Below are 25679 nucleotides of genomic sequence, written 5' to 3'. Positions count from 1 at the left end.
AGTCTGAGGTGTAAGAAGTAGACTCATATGCTCCTGCCTATTTGGACCGATTATATTCCTGGTTTTTAGGATTATCACCAAGACAATTCTAATAACTGTTGTGTTAGAATTTCGCTCCCATCTTGATTTTGAATGTGTCTGCCCAACATGATGAATTAATTACTTTTCCATTCTCTGTCCTTAATTTCCATATTTGTGGTTGCAAACAGGATAGTTGTTTCTCAAATATTTAGCTTTAATTGCAAAGGCAACTTGGCCCTTAACCTTGTTAGTGTAATTGAATAAATGTGGTGAGAACAGTGTTCCTCTCAAGAGATTCAGTCTCCATCTCAGTCAGACAATAAGTAATTTTGTGATAGGATGCAAAATGAAGCAAAACCTTTCTCAAAGATTAAAAAAAAAAAAAGCAGACATACTGTCAATTTTCACCATAGCAAAACCTCAACAGCAGGGTGTTTTGAGGCACCATACAAGGAACAAGTGTTCAAAATGTATTAAATAATGTTAAAAAAAAGTGAACAGCAATTTTGCAAAATTTACAAATAACAAAGAAATCATGTTAACCAAGTCTAAATAAGACAGGAAACCTGAGAAAAAATTCACTCAGGGAGATGGGCAACCATCTTAAGATATGTGATAATAATTTATTTAAATGCAAAATAAGGCCTATTGAAAAAACAAACAAAACCCCCACCAAAACAAAACAACAAATCACCAAACAACTAAAACCAAAAATCCAAAAACAAAAACAAAGCAAAGAAACTTAAACCTGTAACAGATTATTTGTTTTATCAGAGATCTCAATTAGTAGCACTATCTTAGGAAAAACACCTGGGTCTCGCTGCAGAAGGCTCAATGAAGAGCCCTGCTTGATGAGCAGCTGCAGTCAAAAAAGCACATAAAATTTTCAGATGCAGAAGAAATGAGGTGAAGAATAAGAAAGAAAGAAAATATGTCATTATATGAATCAATAATTTTCCCTTCTCTGGAATAGTGTGAAGTAATGGTCACCCCATCACAAAAAGATATTACTGAATTAGAAGGTATTCAGAAAAGAGTGATTGTGATAATTAGGCATATAGACAAGCCTTCATATGAAAAGACTGAAAAAAATGGAATTGTTAACCTTAAGAAAAAAAAAAGATGAATAAGGAGGGATATGATGAAAGTATAAAAATGGTAAGTGGCAAAGAGAAAATAGATCAGGAGCTTCTGTAGTCTTTCGTCTCATAACTCAAGAACAAAAGGACACTAAGTGAAAGTGAAAAGCAGCAGCTCCAAATCCGATAAAAGAACATACTTTTTAATGCAGCACATAATTAGATTATGGAATTCAATGCCACAGGATGTCACTGATGTCAAGACCTTACCAAGACTCAGAGAAAGACTTGGCACTTACAACTCTTGATATTCTTGGGAATTTTATGCTAACTAACTGTTAAAAGGTTTTGAAAGAGAGGTTATGTGCCATATTTCATTATTTAAAAGACAATAATTTAGAAAATAATTTGGAGAAAAGTTCCCTCTTAGTGGATTTTCCCTTCTCTGGCTGTTTGATTATTTTGTTCTTTTCTTTGCTTCATATGTTGGCATTTTCTCTTGAGACATCTGGGCTTTCTTGGAGAGAGACTGTGTAATAATGAATAACTACTCTGTTCTAATTACTATTATCCCAGTACTACCCCAGTATCTTAGTATCTCCTATAAAATCTTAGTATTAGGACTTTGGTCTTTCCTTTTGCAGCGTAATTGTCTTATGCTCTATTGTATTCCACTCCATTCTGGTTAGCCAACTAGATTTGTCACCCATTGTCAATTAGTATAACCATTGTTGTAAGCTATATAGCATTGTGCATGTGTTTGGAGCAACTGTGAAACTTCTAGAGGCAGAACCAAATACGTTTTTGCTGTGGCAGCTATACAATTGATTATGTGTGTCCCAATTGTCTTCCAGCCCTATCTTAACCTCCAGCTATGCTATTGACATCTTGCTTCACATCCTTCAGCCGGAAAACATATGCAATGTCTCTAAAATTGAGGCACTTTAGTTTTCAAACTTCCTATTCTCCACAGCTTACTTAACATATTTTTCTCCTTTCTGCCGCCTGGCTGCTCAAAGAGATAAAGTATTCTTGTTCCCATTTTTGTTCTTATACTATTTATTTTCTAATTCATTAGTTTTTTCTTTACCTAGTTTATTCTATATGAAGGCTTTCAGTGCAGGTGAACAATGACAGGCATAAGCATAAAAGAACTTCTCAGATCAGATCTATTAAGTGAAAACTGAAGCAAAAACAGAGTGCAAGAGATACTTGGTAGAAGCAGGATGGCAGATTTTGAACAGCATTCTCAAACAGGTATTCCTCCCACTGTTATAAATTTCATTACATTCTCAAAGCTGGAGGGGATGGAGGCAGGAAAAAAACCTTTAAGTACCTACCTATGTAGCCAGCAAAATACCTGCTAAATTGTGTGAGGTTTCGGGGGTAACTACAAAGTAAATTAAGATATTGGGGGTGTGGGGGCACAGAGAGCAGATCGTAGGGCCAGCTGTGGAGCTGTACGTGCCTTGAAGAGAAGCTGAATTCAGACAGTGCTTACAAACTGGACACCACAGAGAGACTGTGAAGATACACTTGAAAGAAGAAAGGCAGCCCCAACTGAGCTGAGATGCGACCAGCTACCACGCAAAAACGTGGTATGTTTTGTCTCCTTCACTTCCCCAACAACTTCCATCACAGAAGGTTTTCAATCTGTGGCAGGCCGCCAGATAATCTCATCAAAGTTCTCCTTCCCACAAAAGGTTAGAATGTCCCTTCCAACCTGACCTGTTTTACACTGCTTTGGCACTGACTATTTTCATGAACTTTCATATGCATGCCTCACTAACAAAACATAGTCCTATAATTATTTTCTCTTTTTCTATTTTAGGAAAAAATATTAAAGTAGCAAAAAATTGGTAATGTTCTACCTCTCACAAATTGAGCTGGTATATCACACACAATGCTACAAAACACCATGCAGATTACATATTTGTGTTGTCTTTGGAACATCCACATTGCACTCACCACATGGTTTAGATATGTCTGAGGGTTTATAGTCAGTGTGCAAGACTGGTTTTAGGCTGAATTCAATCCACAGGACATGTACTGAGGACACACAGGCATAAATATGCTATTGTAGTATGACATTCAATAACAAAAGCAGAGAAGCTGGCTAGCAACAGTAAAGAATTCAATTTTAAAAGCCCAGAAAAAATGGATCCTACATTATGTGGGATAATAAAAAGCATGAATACTGCTAGTCTCACAGAATATGAGAGTGTTTTTCCAATCTTTGAATATTTACAAACACCAAATCTGAATAATTGGTATGTTTATTGTTCTTCACATTTTAAATTTTTTATATTTAATTCCCATTGATTACAATTCCTTCACCAAAGGAAATAACTTTCATTTGACAGGCACCTAGTAGCAAAATACTGCATTATATTTTTAAGTACTACCTAAATGAAAAAAATACCCAAATGATGCACAAATACTGTATTTTCAACCATATTTTGCCAATTTTATTTTACTAAAACTCACCTAGTATTATCTTCCTTCTTGACAATTCATATTGTGAAAAGACGTAGGAGACCCCCCCGACCAGGGGGCAGAGCAGATTTACCTAAATGATCATTATTTTGCAACAAAAAGTTACAAAAAGTTTTCACCAAGATGTTTATGCTCCATTTTCAAGTCTGCCAGCCTTCCTGTTGAAGTCCTCTGTTCTAAATATTGTCACCAGTTAAAAAGCACGCCCTGAAGTCAAGAAACATTTTCATATGAACAACTGATACATTTACTGAAAACTATTCTAACAAATACACTTTCCCCTCCTTAGCAAAGGAAAATAAATGTCACCCATCTATTAAAACAAAAGATAAAATATCCCATTATGGTTATGCAAAATTAGGTTTCCCATATTACCTTATTAATGTTACACAAGACATGCTACCTTCCTGTTTTGCATAGTGAAGCTAAACAACATATTGTACCTTTTTTCCCTATATCTCATATTAGGTCTGTGTTCTTTTGTTATGAATTGTGTCTGATATAGACAAATACACTTCTTTTACCATTAAAATAATCTTATCTTGAAAATTTAAGTCAATTAGATTACATAGAAATGTGCATGGAATGAAATATGGATGTGATAGATTTCACCATTTTAGTTAAAGGGGCACTTTGTTTTGTTTTGTGTCACTGTAGGGGACTTGGTTTTCTTTTCTGCCACTGTATACTTGATAATTTGGAAGAAGTACCAGTGAATACCATTCTATCTGCTTCCATTACAGTAAATGTCTTTTAAACAGAAAAAGAATTTGTGCCTATTTTAAAAGACAAAAATTAATGTGCAGAATGTTTTAAGTCCCCATTCAGCACTTCTAAAAAGTGAACCTTCTAAACCTGGAATTTCGCTTACCCAATTACAAGTTAGGTGTCAGGAGTAAAGGTGAAACTAAGAGATCTTCTGAAAACAAAGGCCTACTGAGTTTTATGCTCTCCAATCTATTACAACTTTGTCTATTTAACATAGAAAATCATACTCAGTCCTCTGCTGAGCTCACAAGCTTACATGTAGCTTTCTCTACACCTATTTGGGATTTGGCATACATGACACTTTATCCTCAATCCAAAAGTAATTTTTTTTTTCCATTCAGTGCAGAGATTGAGCTATGCTTAATGGTTTTGAATTAGTTTCCCTAAGGCTGAAGAGCTTCCTTTTTTTCTCAGACATTTCAATCAGGAATGGTGTGGCTGGAAGACACCAACAGCAAGGTACAGCTTTTTTTATTCTCTAGTTTTCATGAGGATGTAAGTCACTTTTCCACAAAAACAATTAAACAATCAGAAAAGCTTAAATGTACTTGTCTAAACATAACTTATACCTAACATTAGTTATAAATATCTTGGGTTTTTTTTTCCCCTGAGATTGCTAGTAAGAGGAATTATGAAAATGCAAAGCAATCTCTGAGTCAATAAGACTTTTATAAACCACTGCGGAGATAGACATTCTGGATCACTCTTTTCCTTAGTTCACGAAATTCAGTTCATGGTAACTGGAGTTCTCTCTTGAACTATTCTTCTTCATTTCACTTCTAATCTCCCAAACGTCAATGTTCAGACATAAGAACATTTTTTTTTCCTAGCTCATTCTTTTCTTCCAAAAGATCTCAAAGCACAAAGCAGACAATTATTTATCCAAAGATGGATGAAAGTGGACATTATTTTCACATTTTTAGTAAGTTTACAGACAATACCAAGTTGGGTGGGAGTGTTTCCTGTTGGAAGGTATGCAGGCTCAACAGAGGGATCTAGAAAGGTTGGATCCACCCTAGGTGAATTGCCATGAGGTTAAATATGGCTAAGTGATGGGTTCTGCACTTGGGTCACAATAATCTCATTCAGCCCTACTGTTTTGGGGATGGATGGCTGGAAAGCTCCCAGCAAAAAAGGACCTGGGGTGCTGGCTGGCAGCTGGCTAAACATGATCCAACACATGCACACGTGGCAAGAGGGCCAATGGCATCCTGGCCTGTATCAGCAACAGTGTGACCAGCAGACCAGGGCAGTGTCCTCCAGTACTCTGCACTGGTGAGGTGACACCTCAAATCTTGAGTTCAGTTTTGGGCCTCTCACTACAGGGACACTGATGTGCTGGAGGATGTCCAGAGGACGGCAATGAATCTGGTGAAGAGTCTGAAGCCCAAGTCTTACAAGGAGCAGCTGACGTTTTCAGGGTTGTTTAGAGTGTTAAAAAGGAGGCTCAGGGGTGAATTTGTACTCTCTACAAGTACCTGAGAAGATGCTGTAGCCAGGTGGGGGCTGTTCTCTTCTCCCAGGTAAAAAGCAATAGGATAAGAGGAAATGGCCTCAAATTGTGCTGGAGGAGGTTAGATAGGATATCAGGAAAATATCTCAGAGAAAAGGTTGTCCAGCATTTAAATGGGCTGCCCAGGGAAGTTGTTGAGTCACCATTCCTGGAGATATTTAAGACGTGCAGTTGTGGCCCTTACAGACATGGCTTAGTGATGGACTTGGCAGTGCTCGGTTAGCAGTTGGACTCATGATCTTAAAGGATCTTTCACTCATAAATTATTCTCATTCTGCAAAGTTCTGACATGGAATGAAGGAATAGAGAGTCCTAAACATGTTAGAGTCTGATTTTTTTTCAACATTTGGAGGGAAGGTATATTTGGGGTATATTTTGTCGTTCACTCAAGCTCTAAAAGAACTAAGACTCAGAATCATCTAGTCTATAAGTATTCCAAGTGAATGAATCCATTGGAATTGTAGCTATTTGTGTAAAATTATGCAATTCTGATTAGTTATTAAGTTCTGCAATTCCCAGGTGCTAACACAGGTTTCAATTGCCACATGATAAGTCAAAAGCAAAAGGATAAGCTCCCTGCAGTAACTAAGATGATGGCTGAAGACCTAAGAGCTAGCATTTGGCCATAATGAAGATTCAGGACAAACGGGGCTGAGAAATAATTTTAACCAACAGTGGACAATTTTTGATAGAGAAAATAAAAAGATGTTATTGATCTTGTCAACCTTTTCTCACACTCTTCTTAATAACTACGGCCAAATTATAAGTAGTATCTCCTACTAAACTGTTCATGCCAAGAAAATTTCCATACAATTAACCCCAAATAATGAATAGCCTACAGGACAACTTTTGTTCTTTATAACCTCATACACTTTTAACAACCTTTTCTAAAACAGTAGTTAGAATTGTGACTCTTGGCCTTAACAGAAATCATTAGCAGGTGAATGTTATCAAGAAAATTAGCATGTAGGTAATTTGTTATTTGCTGTGTACTACTTCTCTACCAATGTCTTCTAATGTCTTGGGCAATTTACAGATTCAGTTTTCATTCAAGTGAGGCATTTGAAATGCTAGGCTGGTCCCAACATTCTGAAAATTATCTATAGCTGTTCCAAGCTACTTCTCACATGTCCTAATGGGCAGTATTCTGGCTTTGCAACAGCTGTTGGCCTATTTAGACTGTATCTAATTATCCTCTGAAAAAAGTATGGCTTTATAAAGGAATCTGTGAGGCACCAATAACAACTCCTTTTTCAACAGGTCTAAATACAATATTGAAACACTTTTACAATACATTGTTCAATCTGTGTTTTTTTTTTTTAAATATATTAACCAACTTGTAATTTGGTAAATTTTGTCTTTTTGTTGTATTGGGAACTTAAATTTAGCCTATTTCCAAAGAGAAATTGACCAAAACGTCACAAGAATCTGAAGAAGACAGAACTAGTCTCTGAGAGAAAGTATAGAAAGACTAATATAAATTTCTATACTTTCATACTAGAAAGTATAGAAATGCCTACATCAGAGAAATCATCTGCAAAAAGGAAAGAATTTCCTGTTAAGAATTTCACTCTCTAGCATGAAAAATATTTATACTTCTCTAACCTGTAAGCAAGCTATTACTGATAAAAATACCCACTGATACTCACAAACTTTTAAAAATTATAATACAAAAACAATTATAAGAAACTATTTTAAGGAATAGAATTACAATTCAGGCATTGTTTGGGAAGGCCATTATTTGCTGTTTTAAAAAGTAGTTTAACTGCACCCACATATCTATGGCAATATATCAAACATCCCCCAAGTGACACCATACACACTCAATCTATCATTCTCAAGGTGCTCTGCTGCCCTCAAAGAAAGTAAAAGCATTTTAATAAATAATCAAGGCACAAAATCACATTTCACTTTGAGGAGACTTTTCCTACTACTTTACTCTCAACATAGAAGAAGAAGAAGAATGGCCCCTTCAAGGAGGGGCCATTTCCTATGTGCCTGTGGAACAAATGTCTCCATTGGAAATAGTAGCAAGAATTCTCCCTCTTCCCTCCCCATTCAACATAAACTTTGTACTGTGTAACCTGCCAAAGGGTAGAGGAAAGGATTCATGAGAGTGAATCCTCTCAGCTTGAGCATGTAAAACTTATTATTACCACGACAGAAATCTCATTTTCCAAGCATACTTTCTTCATTGCAGAATACACAAGGTTTAAATGCAGATGCAGTCAAAATCTCATTAATGACTCAGATCAAGAGCTGCCATTGATCATTAAAACATAAATACAGTGACTTCTAAATCTTAAAATGACACAGTAGCTGTGCATTTTGGGAAATGAGAGGAACTGTGACTATAATGTAACAATCCATGAATATATTCTTCCTGCTGTCTAGGCATTGCTGAGATTTTCTAGGTAACATGAAAAGAACAACATAGCCTTTATATGACATTTTTAAACTATCTGTTTAAAAAATAGAGAAATAGTCTGTGTTTTTCTTAATGTCTATCATATTCTGCTTTCTTGATGTGTGTGCGGTTTGCCTTCACTCTGAAAAGAGTTGCTTTAAAAAAAAAAACTTTAAAAGCTTCTCCCTTTATTTTTAAAACACAAGATTTTATGAATCTTATTCTAAACATTCTCTAAAGAAGCATATCGTACTAGAATACAAAGTTTGAAATACAATGGCAATTTTACATAAATGAACACAAGCCACCACTTGCTAGTAATGGATTAGAATGTGAACTGGGCACCAGCTACCGGTAATGGCCAGCAGTGGGACTCACTGTCTTCATCATTTATCATCACAAAAAATGCTATCTGGCAATTAAAGATATGGAGTTAAATAAAAGAAAAACCTAAAAAATAATGTAACAGAAAAGAATTCTGGTGGTCACATCTGAGATTCCCTAATATTCATAAAAAAGAAACTAGTGTCTATTTCCCATTTATATTTAAATAGAAAATAGACACTAGTGCATTTAATGGGAATGGAGAGTGATTACAACAAAAAACCACCAAAAAAAAAAAAAAAACCAAACAAAACAAAAAGAAAAAAAAAAAGAAAAAAACCCCCCAAAACAACAAAAAAATCATGGTTAAAAATCTTTTAATTCTAAATTTCACTCATAAAGCCACAATTTGGAAGAGGTGTTTATGAAATCTTTTCAATTTCATGTGACACACAATATGTGATCTGATTGATACAAAATAATAACCAATCAAATAACTGTAATTGTACCTAAAATGACACTGTATTGCAAACGAGTTCTTTGGGAAGTCAATGAGAATTACCAAGTGACAACACAAATTGTCTGTGACAAAAAAAACTGCAGCTGGAGTATTGCACAGCAGTAGTACTATTGGTCTAGGTGGGCAGAATTTAGAGGAAAATTAAGCACTTCCAAATCAAAGAAAAGGAAGCGTGTGGTGGGTTGACACTGTCTGGACACCAGGTGTCCACAAAAACTGATGTATCTCTCCCTTCTTCATCTGGACAGGTGACAGAAAATATAATGAAAAGCTCATGGGTCAAGATAAGGATAGCAAGAGATTGCTCAGCAAGTACTGTCACAGGCAGAACAGAATACAGTTTGGGAAATTAACCAAATTCATTACCAGTCAAATGAGAGCTGGATAATGGGAAGTAAATCCAAATTTTAGTGACATCTTCCTTCCACACCTCCCTCCTTTCTGGACTTAACTTCATACCCTAATCTCTACGTCCTCCCCTCTGCAGCACAAGGGACAAGGAATGGGGGCTGAGGTCAATGCTGCTCCCTCAGGGGGAGAGTACCTCACACTCTTCCCCTGCTCCAGCATGGTATCCCTCCCATAAGAGACAATCCTCCATGAAATTCTCCTCTGGGAATAACTCCCACAGGATGCTCTTCAGCACTGGCTGCAGCACGGGTCATTTCCACAAGGTGAAGTCCTTCAGAACAGGTTGCCAGTGTGGGACCCCCATGGGACAGGTCACAAGTCCTGCCAGCAAACCTGCTCCAGCATGGGCTCCTGTCTCTCCATGGTTCCACAGGAGCCAGGAGCCTGCTCCAGCACAGGGTCACAGCTTCCTTGGGGCATCCACCTGTTCAGGCATTGGGTTCTCCATGAGCTGCAGGGGCACAGCTGCCTCAACCAGGGCTGCACCATGGACTGTAAAGCAGTCACTTTTTATCCTTCTTAAATGCGTTATCACAGAGGTGTTACCACCATCACTGATGTGTTTCGCCTTTAATCAGCAGTAAGTCTATCCTGGAGCTGGCTGGCATTGACTCCTATGGACACAGGGAAAGTTTCTGGAAGCTTATCACTGAAGCTACCACTGTAGCAGCCCCCACTATCAAAATTTTGCCCCATAAACCCAATACAAGAGCAAACAGCTGCCCTCTCACAGGTGTCAGCCATCCACCTTAGGAAGCTCACCAACACGCCTGCCAGATGTGTTGAAATATCATTTTCAGGAATAATCTAAGGTAAATTCCCTCCAGCATAAGTCCCAGTCTCTACAATATGCATCTCTCAATAAATTACAGGTTTGCTTTTTTTTAACACTTTACACTTTGGCAATGTATTTTTTTGGTGTTACTCTGTGTTAAAGAAATGCAGGAGCAAATCAGGCCTCAAAAGTTGTTCTTCATACATTCCCTGCAATGTAATTGGCTTTATCTGGTTTTAAATGAAAAGCAGCACACAAAGAGTAGGACCCTGGCAGGGGGAAAAAAATCTTTGAAAAGAGCAAATAAATGTAAACTCATGAACAGTACTTATCTAGCCACTCCAAATTAGAAGTCCCTCCCTTTTCTTTTTACCTCAAACTGAATCACAGTTATTATTTCAATATATTTCCAAGAACAAGTAGTGTGTGTACGCTTGAGGGCTCTGTACCGGAAGACTAAGGAAAAAACCAACAACAAGCTGCAGATTTATGATGCATGAATGAAGCAAATGTTTGTCACATGGCTGAAAAAGCCTCTCATCTCCTACTGCTAGACTTGTTTAGCTGTTATTCAGTATTTATCCTTTTCCTTGCAATCCAGAAAAACAGGAAGATCCTTGAATATCCTCTCAATTTCTTCTTGACTTGTAGGTCTTTACACACCTATCAACAAACCACAGCCTCAGGAAGCTTTCTGTCTCTGTACACCACAGAATATTGGCATGACTAGCATAGTAATTCTGTTTCAGGCATTTGGCTTAACCATCTTCATTGCAAACAAATTGCTTAATGGCTTTGGGTAGCAAACACATACAGAGCTGTGCCAACAGATAGAGAAATAGCTGAGTAGGTATGGTTTGTGATCATACTTATTGGCATTGCTTTTAAAACCTCTTCTGAATCATCATTTGAATCATCATCTAAGTCTGATCTTTTTTGTTCAGCAACTTCTTCTTACATGTCTGTCCTAAAACCAAAAAGAAATCAAAAGTCAGGATTTGGTTCCTCCATTCAAAAGCTTGAGAGTTAACAAAGATGTGTAGGAAGAGATTCTTTACTTTCATTAATGACATAAATGAAAGAAGCAAAGCTCCCTAAAAGTAGGGGAAGACAGGGAACAACTCACCTATCAAGAACATAAATACATGAAATGACAAAATCTGGCAGCACACACAGACACCACAAGACCAAATCCCTTCAGGCTAAAGTGCTTCAAATATTTCTATAAAGTAGCAGAAATTGGACAGGAACTCAGACAAACCTCTCTGTGCATGGCAAGTACTGAATGAATATTCTTTAAATGCATTAAATATTATGTAAGAAAAAATCATGCCTTTGAAGCACGGTAAAAGTACAACAGTCCACCTACTTTTCATATACTGCAACAATTAATGACATTGTGCATATTTTATCTTGAATGTCTTGCCATTGTTGGAGAACTTATTTGCTGTTTCTGTTAGGAGATACAAAGGAATCATAGAAAATTTCCTTCACATATTCTTGTTTACTTACAGTAAATGTCAGGACACCTGACTTTGTGTCAAAATTGGACACAAAATACAGCTTTCATGGTCAGAAATAAAACACTAACTGCAATAAAAACCCAACCCTAGAACACAGCAAAATCTTGATTAAATTTTTTTATTTTTATATATTGTAGGTGGATTTTTTTGGCATTTTCACAGCTAAATGGCCATGACTACTGCTTGTGCTTTTAGTCACTCACCTTCACAGCTGCAGCCAATAAATACACTGGCTTCTGAATTTATATTTTAGAAATAGGTTTTATTTCTTCAGGTTGGTAGGTACAAGTTCTGTCATGCACCCAAACACTTCGTAGCACAGATTCTATTGTTTCCAGCAGTGACAACATGAAAAAGTATTTAATGACTCCTTCTGTGCAGCCCTAAGGATGTATGGTGAGCCAACCTAGACATCAATTTAACTAGGTCTATGAGTAAACTTAGAGATCAAGGTCGAATAAAAAAATAAATTAATTTAACCCTGTTTAACAGACCAGTCAGTTCCACTGTCAAAATCTTCCCCTAACTACCACTTTTCTTTTCTTTTTTATTTTAACTGCCTTCTGCATTTGATCCACCACTGAAAAGTAAGCTTGCTTTCTCTTTTTTCTTTTTTTTTTTTTTTTCCCCTCACTGATCATTTATTTCTTGTTATTTTAAATGTGCTTTTTTGTTTGTTTGGGGTATTCCCCCCCAAAAAAAAAAAAAAAAAGAAAAAGAACTAGTAAATCCATATAATTACATATGGACTTTAATATATATATATATTATCTTCTATGCTATAGACACACACACACATATACATATAGTATAGAAGTACAAATTTTGAAGAATAATTTTCTGCAATTGGACATTTTTGAGGACTAACTTATAATATGAAGGTCTCACATTAGATATAGGGCAAGAATACATGTCTTGAAAAATTTGTTCCAGAATACTTGGTGATATATATTCCAAACTGAAAATATGCTTCTGATCACTGACTTTTAACTCCTATCTATACTAGGAAGGACATCTTCTTTGAGTGAGTCATCAAAAACTCAGCCTAGTTTTCATCCCAAAACATCCCTTCAGTGTAAAGAAATTATCTATTGAAGAAGGCTATAGCAGCTCAGAATATTTTAAGTTCACATGGTAAAAATACAAAAAATAAATAGAATCACATTTCTGTTAAATGTATAGTAACTGCTGATTTTTCAGTCTTGAAATTTGCCTAGACCATTAAAAATAATGAAATAAGCTGCTCATGTTTATTCTGTTTTAATATTGGTTTAGGTGTCCAGAGGAAAATATCTATGTTTAACATTTAAATATCAAACACCTTGATTAAACATTGGTGTGTTAAACTAATATTAAGGAAAACTGAAAAAGAGTTAATAGAACTGACCATAAGTCTTTTGGACTACAAGTGCGAAGCACACTTTAAAATTTGACATGTAGGTATTTTTTCAAAAAGTAGTTTGACCCCAAGGTCACAAACAAGAATTGTAATTAAAAAGCAATATTTCTAAATCTGTACTTAGTTCTGGGCTGTGCAAACAGATGCATATTTACCATCAGAAAGAATCTGTTGGATTCTGACTAAAATCGGCTATGAACATAGAAGCTTGAAGAGTCAGGACAAAAGGTACTCAGCATCAAATCTCCCCACTTGCTCTCTCAAACAAATTAATAATTTAGATTCTTTGTATTCTCATAGAAATCAGTGGAATTCCCTTATAAAAAATATTGAATCAGGCTTCTCAGTCAAGTCTGCCACTTTATAAATACATGAGAAATTTCCTTTAAATCTACTTGGTGGGATCTAAAACAGCTTCTACACCTTGAAGAAGCATTATGCCTTCTCTTAATATTAATTCTTCCTCTTTCTTCTGAATTAATATTCTATTTCAAACATTTTTAATAGTTCAGTTCTGTTTCTCCCGCAAAACCCCATCACAGTAGTATGAACTCCAAAAAACACCCAAAACTGCAGGGATTTTCTTAGCTCAAAAAAAAAATAAAAAAACAAAACCCACCACCACCACCAAAACAAAACAAAACAAAACAAAACAAAACAAACCCAAAGTACCCACCAAATATGTAGAGTTCAGATTTTGAACGATTTGATCATTGCAAAACAAAACCAAAGAGTTTTGCATCCTCCCACCCCACCCCCCCCCCCAAAAAAAAAAGAAACAAAACAAAGCAAAACAAAAAAACACATGAAAAGCACTCCCTAGAAACCAGATGTTTTCCATTCTGAAATGCTACAGGGACAGCAGACAAGGATAAACATCAGTGGATGGGGTGCAAATGTAAAAGCCTACACATTTGTTCATTTTACATCATAGTTGCAAATTATCTAAGTGCAATTTCCACTGTATTAAGAAGACAGCATACTATGCTTCTAGCTTTCAGTCAGGTTTAATAAAGAGAAACCCTTCTACTGAATGAATAGTGCCCCTTGGCTACTTTTAAAATAATCCATTGAGAATAGTGCAATATTCAATACATTTATTAAAAGTATTATGTTTCCTTAAGGAAATACCCCAAAGAAGCATTGCTAACTTTTTTCACATATATGGAATAAAAATGCAAATGGTCCAAGTTTAGAGGTCGGGTGTTTTTGGTGGGGTGCTTTGAGGTTTTTTTGGCTTTCATTATTGACAACAGTAAAAAGATTGTTTAAGACTAGCTGTGTCAGAATTTTGGATACCAAGTGTGACAGGCTCTGCAGGTGTACAGTGCTTTCCTTATTGATACAAATTGAATCTGAACATAGCAATTTATTCAGCAAATCAAACCAATCACTGCACTGCAGTTTTCTCTTTCAGTTCTCATTTCCCAACCAAGGACTCTTAACCACTTTGCTACCGTTGCTTTACAGCAAGGTTTCAAGTGCTATTAGATGCTGGTTTATGGTCAGAGTAAAGGGGTTTAAAAAATTTTCAAAGACTGTTATGTTGCCATTAAATGCTGCATCATTCACACCTATTCCATACTAGTTGCTTGTCTCCAAACACACGACCATTAATCATATTTTTCTTCATGTTACCCTAGAAAAAACTCACCATTGTTATCCTATGCAGAGCATCTAAAGAGCTTGCAAGTATTTTTTTTTTTCCCTAATACACTGTAAATATTTGACCTAGGAACAAGATTATCTCAAATTCTTCTTTTTAATGATGAAATATAGTTTAAAAAGAGGTTCTTTAATGCAATTTTGTTGTATATTATTTTGTTAAAAGATACTTAATCTGACTAGTCCTTCAAAATAACAAAAATGGTTAAAGAATGAAAATTAACACCAGGTTGCCCAAAAGATAAATTAGGAAAGAGAAGGAACCAATTAAGAAAAAGAAGAGTAAGGCAGACAGATAAAGTGTGAGAAAACAATCTTACTGTGTTGAGCCAATATATAACCCTGGATTAAAAGCTAGCCTTGGCAAGGCTCAAATGTGAAGATGCTCACATCGGGCAACCCAGACCTGCTGCTACCAGAGGTTGTTGCTATGGTGACCAGTGACAGTCAGCCAACAGTAAAATGAATTTACAAAAGATAGTTAGGAAATACTGAAAGGAAGAAAGAAAAAGGAAAGGAGAAGTTTGGTGTCTCTATGCTGATGCACAGTTCCATTGTCCGCCGCTTGCCCTACTGCAGCGGAAGAATACACGACCAAAACGGAGCCGAACTTCCACTTTACCTCCATGATAACTGAAGTATATTCCTGCCTCTATGGGTTTCTAATTGAAAGAAATTATTGTTTCATTCATGCTACAGCTTTTCAGTGACTCAGCAATCCAGCAAATTCAGCTGCCTCTGAAACCTGTGTGGAACTGTTAGCTCATTGTTCTCATCTAAACTATTTAGAGGAAGCCTGGAGTGGCCCATTTCTGTCTTCTGCCTTTAAATCAGCCTGGAGATGGTTCCATCCTGACATGTAAAAGGTTTCTATGGATGAAGTATTTGTCACTGAAACAAAAGGTTTTGGAACTTTACAAATCTAGTGGAAAACTCAGTTGATTTCTTTTTCAAACAAAGAATAAAGCAGAGACTGGCCGTTTTAAAAGCAAAATCTGCTTCAGAGAAGGTTAGCTGAAGCTGAAGTCAGTGGACCATAAATCACAGTGCCCATGCCCAGCTGTGCAGCACTGCATGGAAGAAAAGGTTTTGGATGGCAGTGTCCCTCGGCGATAGCTGCGGATGTGTGTGCCAGAGAGGTAGTTATTGTTGTTTACTTGCTGTGCTATCAACGTGGTATGCTAGAGAGCACACTTTTAGGAATCAGCATGTGTGCACTGTATTATCTTATCTTGCACAAAACATTGTCCCAGACCCCTGGAAAACTCCTGCTGGAGTACTGTCAGAAAGAGATAAAAATGAAGTACTACATCTGTTAAAGCTGAAGTGCTGAACTAGACTTCCCTACAAGCACTTTTCCCTAAGATTGACAGTACACCATGATCAAGAGGAGAAACAAGAGAACCTCGTATTGAGCCCTCAAAATCTACATGGATATCTGTGTGCATGTGTTTTTCAAGCCTAGAAAAAGCATGAAGATGGGTAGAGGTGAAAAAACTGAGATAGAACAAATATGGAAGAAGTAGTTATTTTTAGAGAATAAATATAGAGAGAAGCATTTACAGAAAAGATGCTTTTACAGAAATAGCAGGCACAGCACAATTGAAGAAATTGGCCAACTTTGTCTCCCCTTTCAGCCTAAGGAGCATGAGGGTTCAAGCCACTTCACTCGCCCTTCTGAGGTCATGACTGAGGAGAGTCACTTAGCTGTGCCCTGGTTTGTTTTCTCCATAAATAAAATGGAAAAATACAGACTAAATCAGCCTTTTAAAAGTGCTTTCATATTTAAAGAAATGAAAAGTGCTAAGTGAGTGGTAAATGTTGCTGGAGCAGATTAATACTTGGGTGATCAATATACATTATGAGACTGCTCTTATTCATCATATTTCCCACAGATGAAGGAATTCAAGAAACAATAAGATAAAGATTACAGCTGGTAGAAATGCCCTTAGTGAAGGCTGCCAAATTTTCTTGAACATAGGGGGAGCTGTCTTCTCATTGCTTACACTTCAATGCAATTTTTACAACATGGAATCAAAATTATGCCTTTCATATGAATCATACCGGCTTTTTATACTGATGTGTTGTGTTGACTTAATTTAAATATTTCAGTGCAATTGTTTTTTTATTGTTTTTGAAAAGGATATAATTTAAACCCAAGTCATTTAGCTACTACTCATAATGGGAATTCTTCTGGTACTTTCTTTGAAGACCTTTACGAAGGCTTTGACCTACAACCTGGTATTAAGCAAAGAAAGAGAACTGAGATCACAGAGTACTCTTTTGCTAGATCCATGAAAACAAGTCCAAACAGATTTCATCAAGTTACAAGTTTCAAAAGGTTACATGCATTCAAAAAATAGGGCATTTTTTTTTGCAAGGTAGCAGACTTCAGCTACAAGTATATTAAACATTCCTACAAGCACAAGAAAGAAAAATAACATTCTAATCATTTGGAGAGCAACTTTGCAAGTTCCAAAAAATTTTCAAATTTTAGATTTAAAACTCTTGATCACAACCATGTCCACAAATACTAATAATACTCTAAAATATAGTTATCTAGCTGATTTTTGTAGAAAGTAGGCATTTGGTGGAAGCTCTTGCAGTTTCTTCATATTCAGAAAGGATAGAAGATATTTTAGTAGTTAAGAGCAACCTGTTATTTTTCACTAAGTAACTGATAATACTGAGATGATTACTATCCATATAAAAAGCTAGATCATAAAATACAGCAAAAGACAAAAAGTAAACAAAAATCTTTCATGCAAAATTGCTTGTTTATTTAATTCTAATGCACTTGAATCCATAGGAATAAGATCAATGGTCTGAAACAATGCCAAAAGCAGGCCATCAAAGAAGAACACCAGTTACTCCAAAGATCCTCCAACCTGCCATCCTCCTTTCTCAGAGGGCCTGTAGAAGACAAGTGTGGACAAATATGAAGCTGTGGAGATTTTTACACTGGAAAAATCAGTTCTTCGTTTCTCCTTTTCCTTGACTGCATCACAATTCTTTTTACCATTCACATCCTCTTTTGAGAGTTTCGAGAGAATTATGAACGTGTGAGTGTCTCTGGCACATGTAGAAACACACTTATTTAAAAAAAAAAAGGAGAGAAATAAACCGTTGTAGCTCAGAATATAAACTTGTTCATAGAGAACAGTTAACTTTTTTTAAGATCAACATATCTTTGCTTGTGTGTAATTTCATAACATTTTGTCATTGTTGAACTAGATCTTCCCTGAAGTAAATTGTTGCTTCAATTAATAAAAATCTTGGGGCAAGCCAATGTTCTATGTAATCAAAGCTAGCCTGACACAGAGATAAGAAAATGCCCTCATTTATAAAAGAATGAGAAGATAAGCCAACCACTGAAATAAACATTTTTAGCTCCTAAGTGAAATGAAATCATGGTGATAATATGTACAATTATAAAGGTAAGAACTTGCAAGTTAGTCACCTGATCTAAAGCTGATGATTCTTTAAAAAATAAAAAAAAAAAAAATCCAGAAGTAACATTCATACAATACCCACTGCTGGCTAGGAGCCACAATACCTACTAGGAATGAACATTACTTACTTCTCAATTAGAAAAATCTTTTTTTCTTTTTTCCCTCCTTTATTTCATTAAGTAATGGAAACACCTGCTTCTTTTAAGTGTCTTTGAAGTGTTTGGCACTAGTACTAATGATTTACAGGAAAAAAAGTCCCCCTTTTACTTTTAAATCAAGAACAGCTAGATACCAGTCTTCTAGGAAAATTGGGTTTGCCTTTCCTGAATTCATTACTTATTGAAGTCCACCTACCACTAAAATAGTTCACATTATGCATGAAACATGAGAACAGAAGTACTTTTTTACCTGCAGGAGATCTGGTTTTGTCTTTATCCTTATTCTTTTAAGAAACAATTATATGGGCTAGGAACTTTTGGTTATAGATCTTACTTCTCTTCAGGGGCAAACTAGTGAATCTAAAGTTTGCAACAGGCTGTGAATTCAAATCGTTATATTCTTCGCATTTCTTCTGGGGGAACTAGGTCTTAATACAAAGGGTGCAGAGAACCTCAGAAAGACTCTGTCGTCAGTAGGAGTGAAGTGTAATTTCTACATACCAGCTAGTTTAAGACAGTAAAAAAAAAAATAAAAGGAATTATCACTTCAGAAAACACCTCAAATTCTCATTTTTCATATATTTCCTAGTTAACCCAGAACAGGATTTTATAAATATTCCCTATATATATATTAAAGTAATTAATCGTATAATCTTTCACTAATTTCTTTTTATTTCTAACTGAAAAGAAAACTGCATGTACACAAGCACAATATTAAGAAAAAGGAAAGTAAAACCACAACAAGGAAAAACTTATTGCTCGTGAGGTTTTCCTAATAACAAATTAAAAGACTTTGGCCAATAAATGGCACCCTTTTTTCTCTTATTTTTTAATGGAAACTTCTTAATTGTCTTACTTGCAGAATTCTCTGCTTAGTTATATGCCTGAAAGTTTTATCTGCATTGGTGCTAGAAAGCACAAATGGCCCAGCCTCAAAACCTACTAATCTGGCAGTATGACCTCTAAAATATCAATGTGATAATCTATAGCTTGCTGCCTTTTGCTTTAGCTGTCTGTTGCATGCTTTGATGAATATCTGCCCTGCAGGAAAAACATATGAAAATCACATCATGTGCAACTGGTTTGACCTGTTGTGCAACCATGGGACACTGAGCCACTCTGGGGAAAAAGTTAAAATGAACTACAGTAGATAAATGTCAATTTCATGGGTTCTGACATTTTATTATATTGTATTTAAATTAAAGGGAATGCAATCTTGGTTTCTTTCTGCTCTGAGCCTGATGGATTTTTTTTGCTTTCAGAAGATTCTGATAAAATGCATGATCATCCTCTGCTATGGCTCTCAATTCCTCTTTGGTGAAGACAGCAGGGTTTACATGATAAAATTTTAATGACCATGGCCCTGCATGGCAATGTGAGGTATCAATGCATTTTCAATAATGCTAGGCATTGGCAAGAACTGGCATCAGGTGACATTCCTACTGCTGAATGCTGCGTGTCCTAAAAGGCAGACGTCGTGGAGATAGAGGCAGCACCAGGGAAAGCGCCATTATAATGCAGCAGTCGTATGAGTGAAATGGAGATTTATGAATCACTGCCAGGGAAACTGTATTATGGACTGTAAATTAAAATGGGAGCTTAACACACAGTGAACTACATGCTAGAGAGGCTGATTTTTAGATTGGCCTGTCTATTCAGGTTCAGGCAGCTGTAGAGACCACCCCTAGTTAGGCAATCCCAAGCTCTCCATGAAATGCAGACATTCTAGGTTTGAAAAGGCAATTGCCAAAGCTTTCATAGTCACAGCAAAAAATAAGTACTCCTCAGTTGCTCCAGCAGGTATTTCACTCGCAGCTTACTATTGTAGTATGGTGACTGGGATGTGGTGGCTTCATTCTCACATGTAATTCCAATGCCTTCCATGGAGAGACTTTAAACCTCTGCAAATCATATTGCCTTAAAGCCTCAAAGGACCACATTTTGGTCTCTGAATTACTGCTGTTGTTCATGAATCAATCTTCTTAGATCTGCCACTGCACACTGGGAATACTTCCAACTGAATCATCAAATCCAAATAATTAAAATTATTTACTATGTTTTGGTGAGCATTTTTTGAAACCTCCTCAGGGATAAAAAAGCCCCCCAATTTTGAATTAAAATTACGAGATCATAAGATGTGAAAAAGTTTTTAAAAACTCCTGGGAACAGCACACATGCCCCAAAACCTGTACGGTAAAGTGATAAATTTCACACTGCACTATCCCTCTGCATATGACAGTGTTTCAAGTAGGATGCAATACAACCTATAAGACTGATCTTGAAATATATTCAAATATGCAACTGGTATATACAATAACTAGTGTTTCCCCAGAAAAAAAGAAATGTACAGCACTTTTTCTTACAGATCACAAACCCAACACAATTATTTCCTTTCCACCCATCTACATTATGTGCAACACAAAGTTGCACATAATAAAGCACAAAATAAATGTACTTACCACATACCTCAATTCATCTGAGAGGTTCACTCCCTGCATTTTTTATTGTATTTTATATTCCTTTGGAAACTGGCTTACATCCTTACAAAAGGGTAATTTGTTTTAGCCCTCCTACCCTTCAAAAAAAAAAAAATCCCCTTGATTGCCCTGAAACAGGAAAAAGAGTACAAATTAACTTTCCTTTCTGCTTATTTGTACAATTTAAAATGATAAAATTCACTTCACACTTCAAAACTCTACAAGGACACTTTGCCTCAAGTGAAAGTAGCTCCACATGGACCACTTTGTGCTTGTCTAATGTGTAAATGTGGTGTTTTATGTTGAAGAAAGTTTAAGCAACTATACGGTGCATATACAGTAACTCAGCTATCACTTGAGCCCCACAAGTGCCATGCCCTAAGGCATGCTACAGGCCATGATTCACATGGCAAACAAAGTATTTCCAGTGGACTATCTGCAGTGGTGCTGCAGAGAACAGAACATATATTCTAGACCTGCCAAAGCAATATGTTCCAGAAAATACAGCATTTTTTTTCTGGAAGGCATGAGGGTAACACACTGTGAAGTTTTAGGGTTTTATATTTTTTTTGGTTGTTTTTAAGTTTGTTTGGGGTTTTTTGTTTTGTTTTTTTGGGTTTTTTTTTTTTGTATTTTTGAGTGTTTTGGTCACATTTTAAAACACACAAAGTTCTACTACAAAGTTACAAAGTTCCGAATAAGGGAACTGTTCCTTGATTTATTCACACTTTTCCACAAACACTTTCTGTTGGCTTTTCCAGAACAGGAATATTAATGACAGCACACCACGATCTTCCTACATGTGGTGAAGCAGTGCTGACAAATCACATATGGGCATGACACTATGAATAAGGCTCCACAAAGACTAGTACCAGGCAGCACATGGCACTACTAATACGCAGTGTAACAATGACAGCCTGAACTGCATCTCCTCAAGGAAAGCAAGACAACAGCAATTTTCCATCTTCTGGAGGTGACAAAAAGGCACCAGATCACTTCACGGCAGCTGGAAGTGATCATCCCAACGTCTTTTGATTTAGACACACACAGCTGCAATTTCAGTGGTGTCTGCCACTAAGGAAAGGGAACACAAGTGAAATGCTGCCTGGTGTAGAAAGGAGATGCCACCTACTCATAACCACCATTTGCATCAACAGCCCTGCCTGTGCCCAGCTCTACTGCCACTAGTCCAGGCCTTGGGCTGATGCCCAGCCTGGCCTCATCCTAAACCAAAAAAGCTTCTCTTATACATTATGACAGATTTATCATATCTAGATTTCCAAGTCAAACTCTTCAGCTTCTAAATGCCCAGAGTAATGCTAGGTAAATCCAAGAATCCAAGTGTGATTTTTTTTTTTTTTTTAAGTGTTCTGGTTGATTTGTTTCCCAGAGTAAAGCTCCCCACTGAGATGAAGGCTCCTTGTACACAAGCACCTACACCACGCATCTGTAATCATACCCTGTAAATGGCATCAGCAAAAGAAAGGAGTGACATTTTTTCCTCTTGATCACAACAGAATAAACAACATTTTAAAGGTTAAATTATTCAAATTCTACAGTTACCAGTTAAAAAAAAAGACATCTCTTCTGTACCTTCGGATTTCTTACATCCAATTATTTTGATTTTTTTTATCCTGTTTCAGACTTCCTGACTATTGCTGCTTAAAGGGGCAAAAAAAAAATTGTGTTGTAACTAGAGGCAACTCGTTTACTTCCACTGATAGCTACAGCTCCAAATACAAGTCTTTCAGCTTAACTTGGAGAAGTTAGATGAACTACACAACAAGTTAGTAAAATGGAAACAGACAACATCTAAATGCATATCACAAAGACTTGTGCACCAAAAAAGGCCTACTTGGGTGTCTGCTTTAACTATTGGAGGTCAGACAAATGTGAGGGGAAAAAATATGCAATTGTACTTAAAACAGTTTCTAAACATCTTAAGAAAAAGTGAAAATAAAATTAGGGAATTCAGTTTGAAAACCAGTTTTAGTTGTCATAAACCCCTGTAAACCCACTGTTGATGCAGCCACAAACCTGATGGAATCATACTGTACCAAAGCAAGAAAACATCTGACCTTCAATTACAGAAGAAACTATGGTGCTCAAAACACATAATATAATTTTAAGATTTTAACGGTTGTTCTTTTTCTGATGTTGTCTTTATCTATAAAAAAGTAAAACAAAATTGAACAAGGGGTTCTGTGAAACAGCTTTGTGTAATTGTGCAAGAACTGAACACAAAGATTTCCTTTTCCTTAGAATATTTCCCATTGATCCTTTACAGCCCAATTCCTTTGCCTCCCCAAAGCATGCCTGCTGATTATCTTCCTGCCTCTAGGTTTGATTTTGCATATATTATCCAAAATGCAGGTTTATACATGAAAAACTAGTTATCTTAAAAAAAAAAAGAGTTTGGGAATTAAAAAGCAGCAGAGTATGACAATCCAAATCATTCTGTCTATTCCTTTTTGATCAATGAAAGCTGCACATTTACATCCAGGCCTTTTAATCCAGATCATTCATTTACCCCATTTTCTGGTGCTGCTCCATTTCTAAAGCAGTAACACCACTAATTCTTCCATTGTTATAAAAAATAACTAAAAGGAAACAGGAGAAAAAGGCATACCATGCTATGTAAAGTAACTTTATGACTGAGCTCATAAAAGAAATGCTGACTGAGGAATTTAAAGTTTTTCAAAACTTTTGATCTTGTACATGTGAAGGTTTGATGTGAAAGTTAGATGTCAACTGTAAAGAGAAACATCTCTCAAGATAAAAATTAAAAAAAGACCCCATTGAAACATACCCAGTGATAACCAAGAATTTTCTGATCTTGAAGAGAACATCCTGCAAGTGTCTTGCATGTAATATTATCTTATGCCAAGCAGCCCTATCTTTTCTTATCATTATATTTTTTGTCATAGATAAGTGTTTGGTTTGACAAATTTGACAAAAAAAGAAAGTTGCTGGAATAGATGTTCAGTAAGCCTTATTAGAGCAACTACCCTGTTATATTTGCATTGCCCATGGGTCCTGAGAAATTCTGTTTTGTGAGGTCCCATTTGCAATTTATATATAACAATTACTCTTTTCATTTGGGATAATCATAGCTATTAGTAAGCAGATCCATAATAACCCCTTTGTGTATAACTCTGAGCCCTTAGCTCAGCTAAGGAAAATCTGAGCCTGTAATTTCAAATATTTCTAGATCTAATTTGTTTGCTGTATAGATTACTTTTAACCTTGGTTGCAAAGTATGAGTAGGAAAAAAAAATTGGCATTATATGCACAAAAGAATCTTAATGCAAATTAATCGAGTTTTTGCTGCTTGTTATGAAACAGATGCATAAACCAAGATCTAGTATCTAATTGTATTTGTTAAAACTGAATAACATTATTTTATATATCATCCTGGAGATAATAGACAAATTATATTTGAAACAAATCACCATCAAAAAGATGCTGGTAGTCTTTGTTTATAATAAAATAACCTTTATATGTATGCAAAATTCCAGAAAATAAGATACAGTATCAATTCTATATAACAAAAGAATGACTTGTGTATATCCATCTAGTGGTGACACAAAGGGCTTTGAAAATGGCATCATTATGGAATTGTCTGGTTTTGTGGGCTTGAGGAGAGTGTGGGGAAGAGGTTGTTCGTATTTTTAAAAAGAAATCCAGAGACAGTCCAGATATGCCACATGTGAACAAAAATTGTTGTTCAAATGTCACTCATGACCTGACACAGAAGGGAAAGACTGACATAAAATTTAATGCATACAGAAAGCATACAGAATTATATTTTACTCTCAACTAGTTTATTAGTATTTTGTATATGCAGAGAGGTTCAAAATGAACTCCTACCCACCTGACAGTGGGTTCCTGTTGAGCACTTCATCCATAGCAAGTAGTGGAAGGGACTCATTATACTTTCACAAAGTAACACAAAACAAATGTTCAAAAATCAGAATATATTACAGGACAATTTATTCCTATTTGCGTGACTTTGGTCAGACATTCAAAATAATTTGTATATTTGTTTTTAAAACATCACTACCTGATAAAAGCAAAGTATAGCACTACATTAGCAGCAGAGTATTTTTAAGATCTAATGAGTTTCTATACTCAGAGATATATTAACCCCATGCGTAAATCACACATTATAGGGAAATAAGGTGAGAAACCTTCTATAAAAATATAAAAAGTGTTAGTGATAATAAACTAAAGCTCTTTAATGCCAATGAACAAAAAAATAGTGGAGAATGCAAAAACAAAAAAGTGACATAATGAAAAAACACATGGGAAATTAGAATATTTCTGAGTGTACTGGGAAACCACAGTTTTCCATTGAAGACAATTAACTATATTATGTATTTAGCTAGTATATTCTTTGTTTTTCAGATTTGTTGAAGTCAACAGGCTCTCCCTAAAGGCTCCATAAAAGGGATGAGTTTTGAAGAGTTATTTGATTGAAGACAAAAGATGGGGATTTAATGCTGTAAAAGTGTACAGAAGTGAACAGTGAAATCCAGAATAAAAGCCCAGAAGGAGAAAGGTATTAGGGCAAGATAGAGAAAAAGAGATCAGTTGTAGACACCCTTAGTAGGAGAATTAAAGAAAATATAATGTATAAAAATAAGCAGCTGCAGTGCTTAGAACTTTAAAGGAGATGGTTTTCAGTCTAA

At 35.9% G+C, this 25679-nt stretch overlaps 1 protein-coding gene across 12 annotated transcripts in view; it reads right to left on the bottom strand.

Annotated features, from left to right (window-relative positions):
* Positions 1-25679, bottom strand: part of PCDH9 (protocadherin 9) — a 673415-nt gene that overhangs the window by 495085 nt on the left and 152651 nt on the right. The window lies entirely within an intron of this gene.

Source organism: Passer domesticus, chromosome 2, assembly GCF_036417665.1.
Source record: "Passer domesticus isolate bPasDom1 chromosome 2, bPasDom1.hap1, whole genome shotgun sequence".
Classification (NCBI taxonomy): Eukaryota; Metazoa; Chordata; class Aves; order Passeriformes; family Passeridae; genus Passer; species Passer domesticus.
This window is presented reverse-complemented; position numbering and strand designations above follow the sequence as displayed.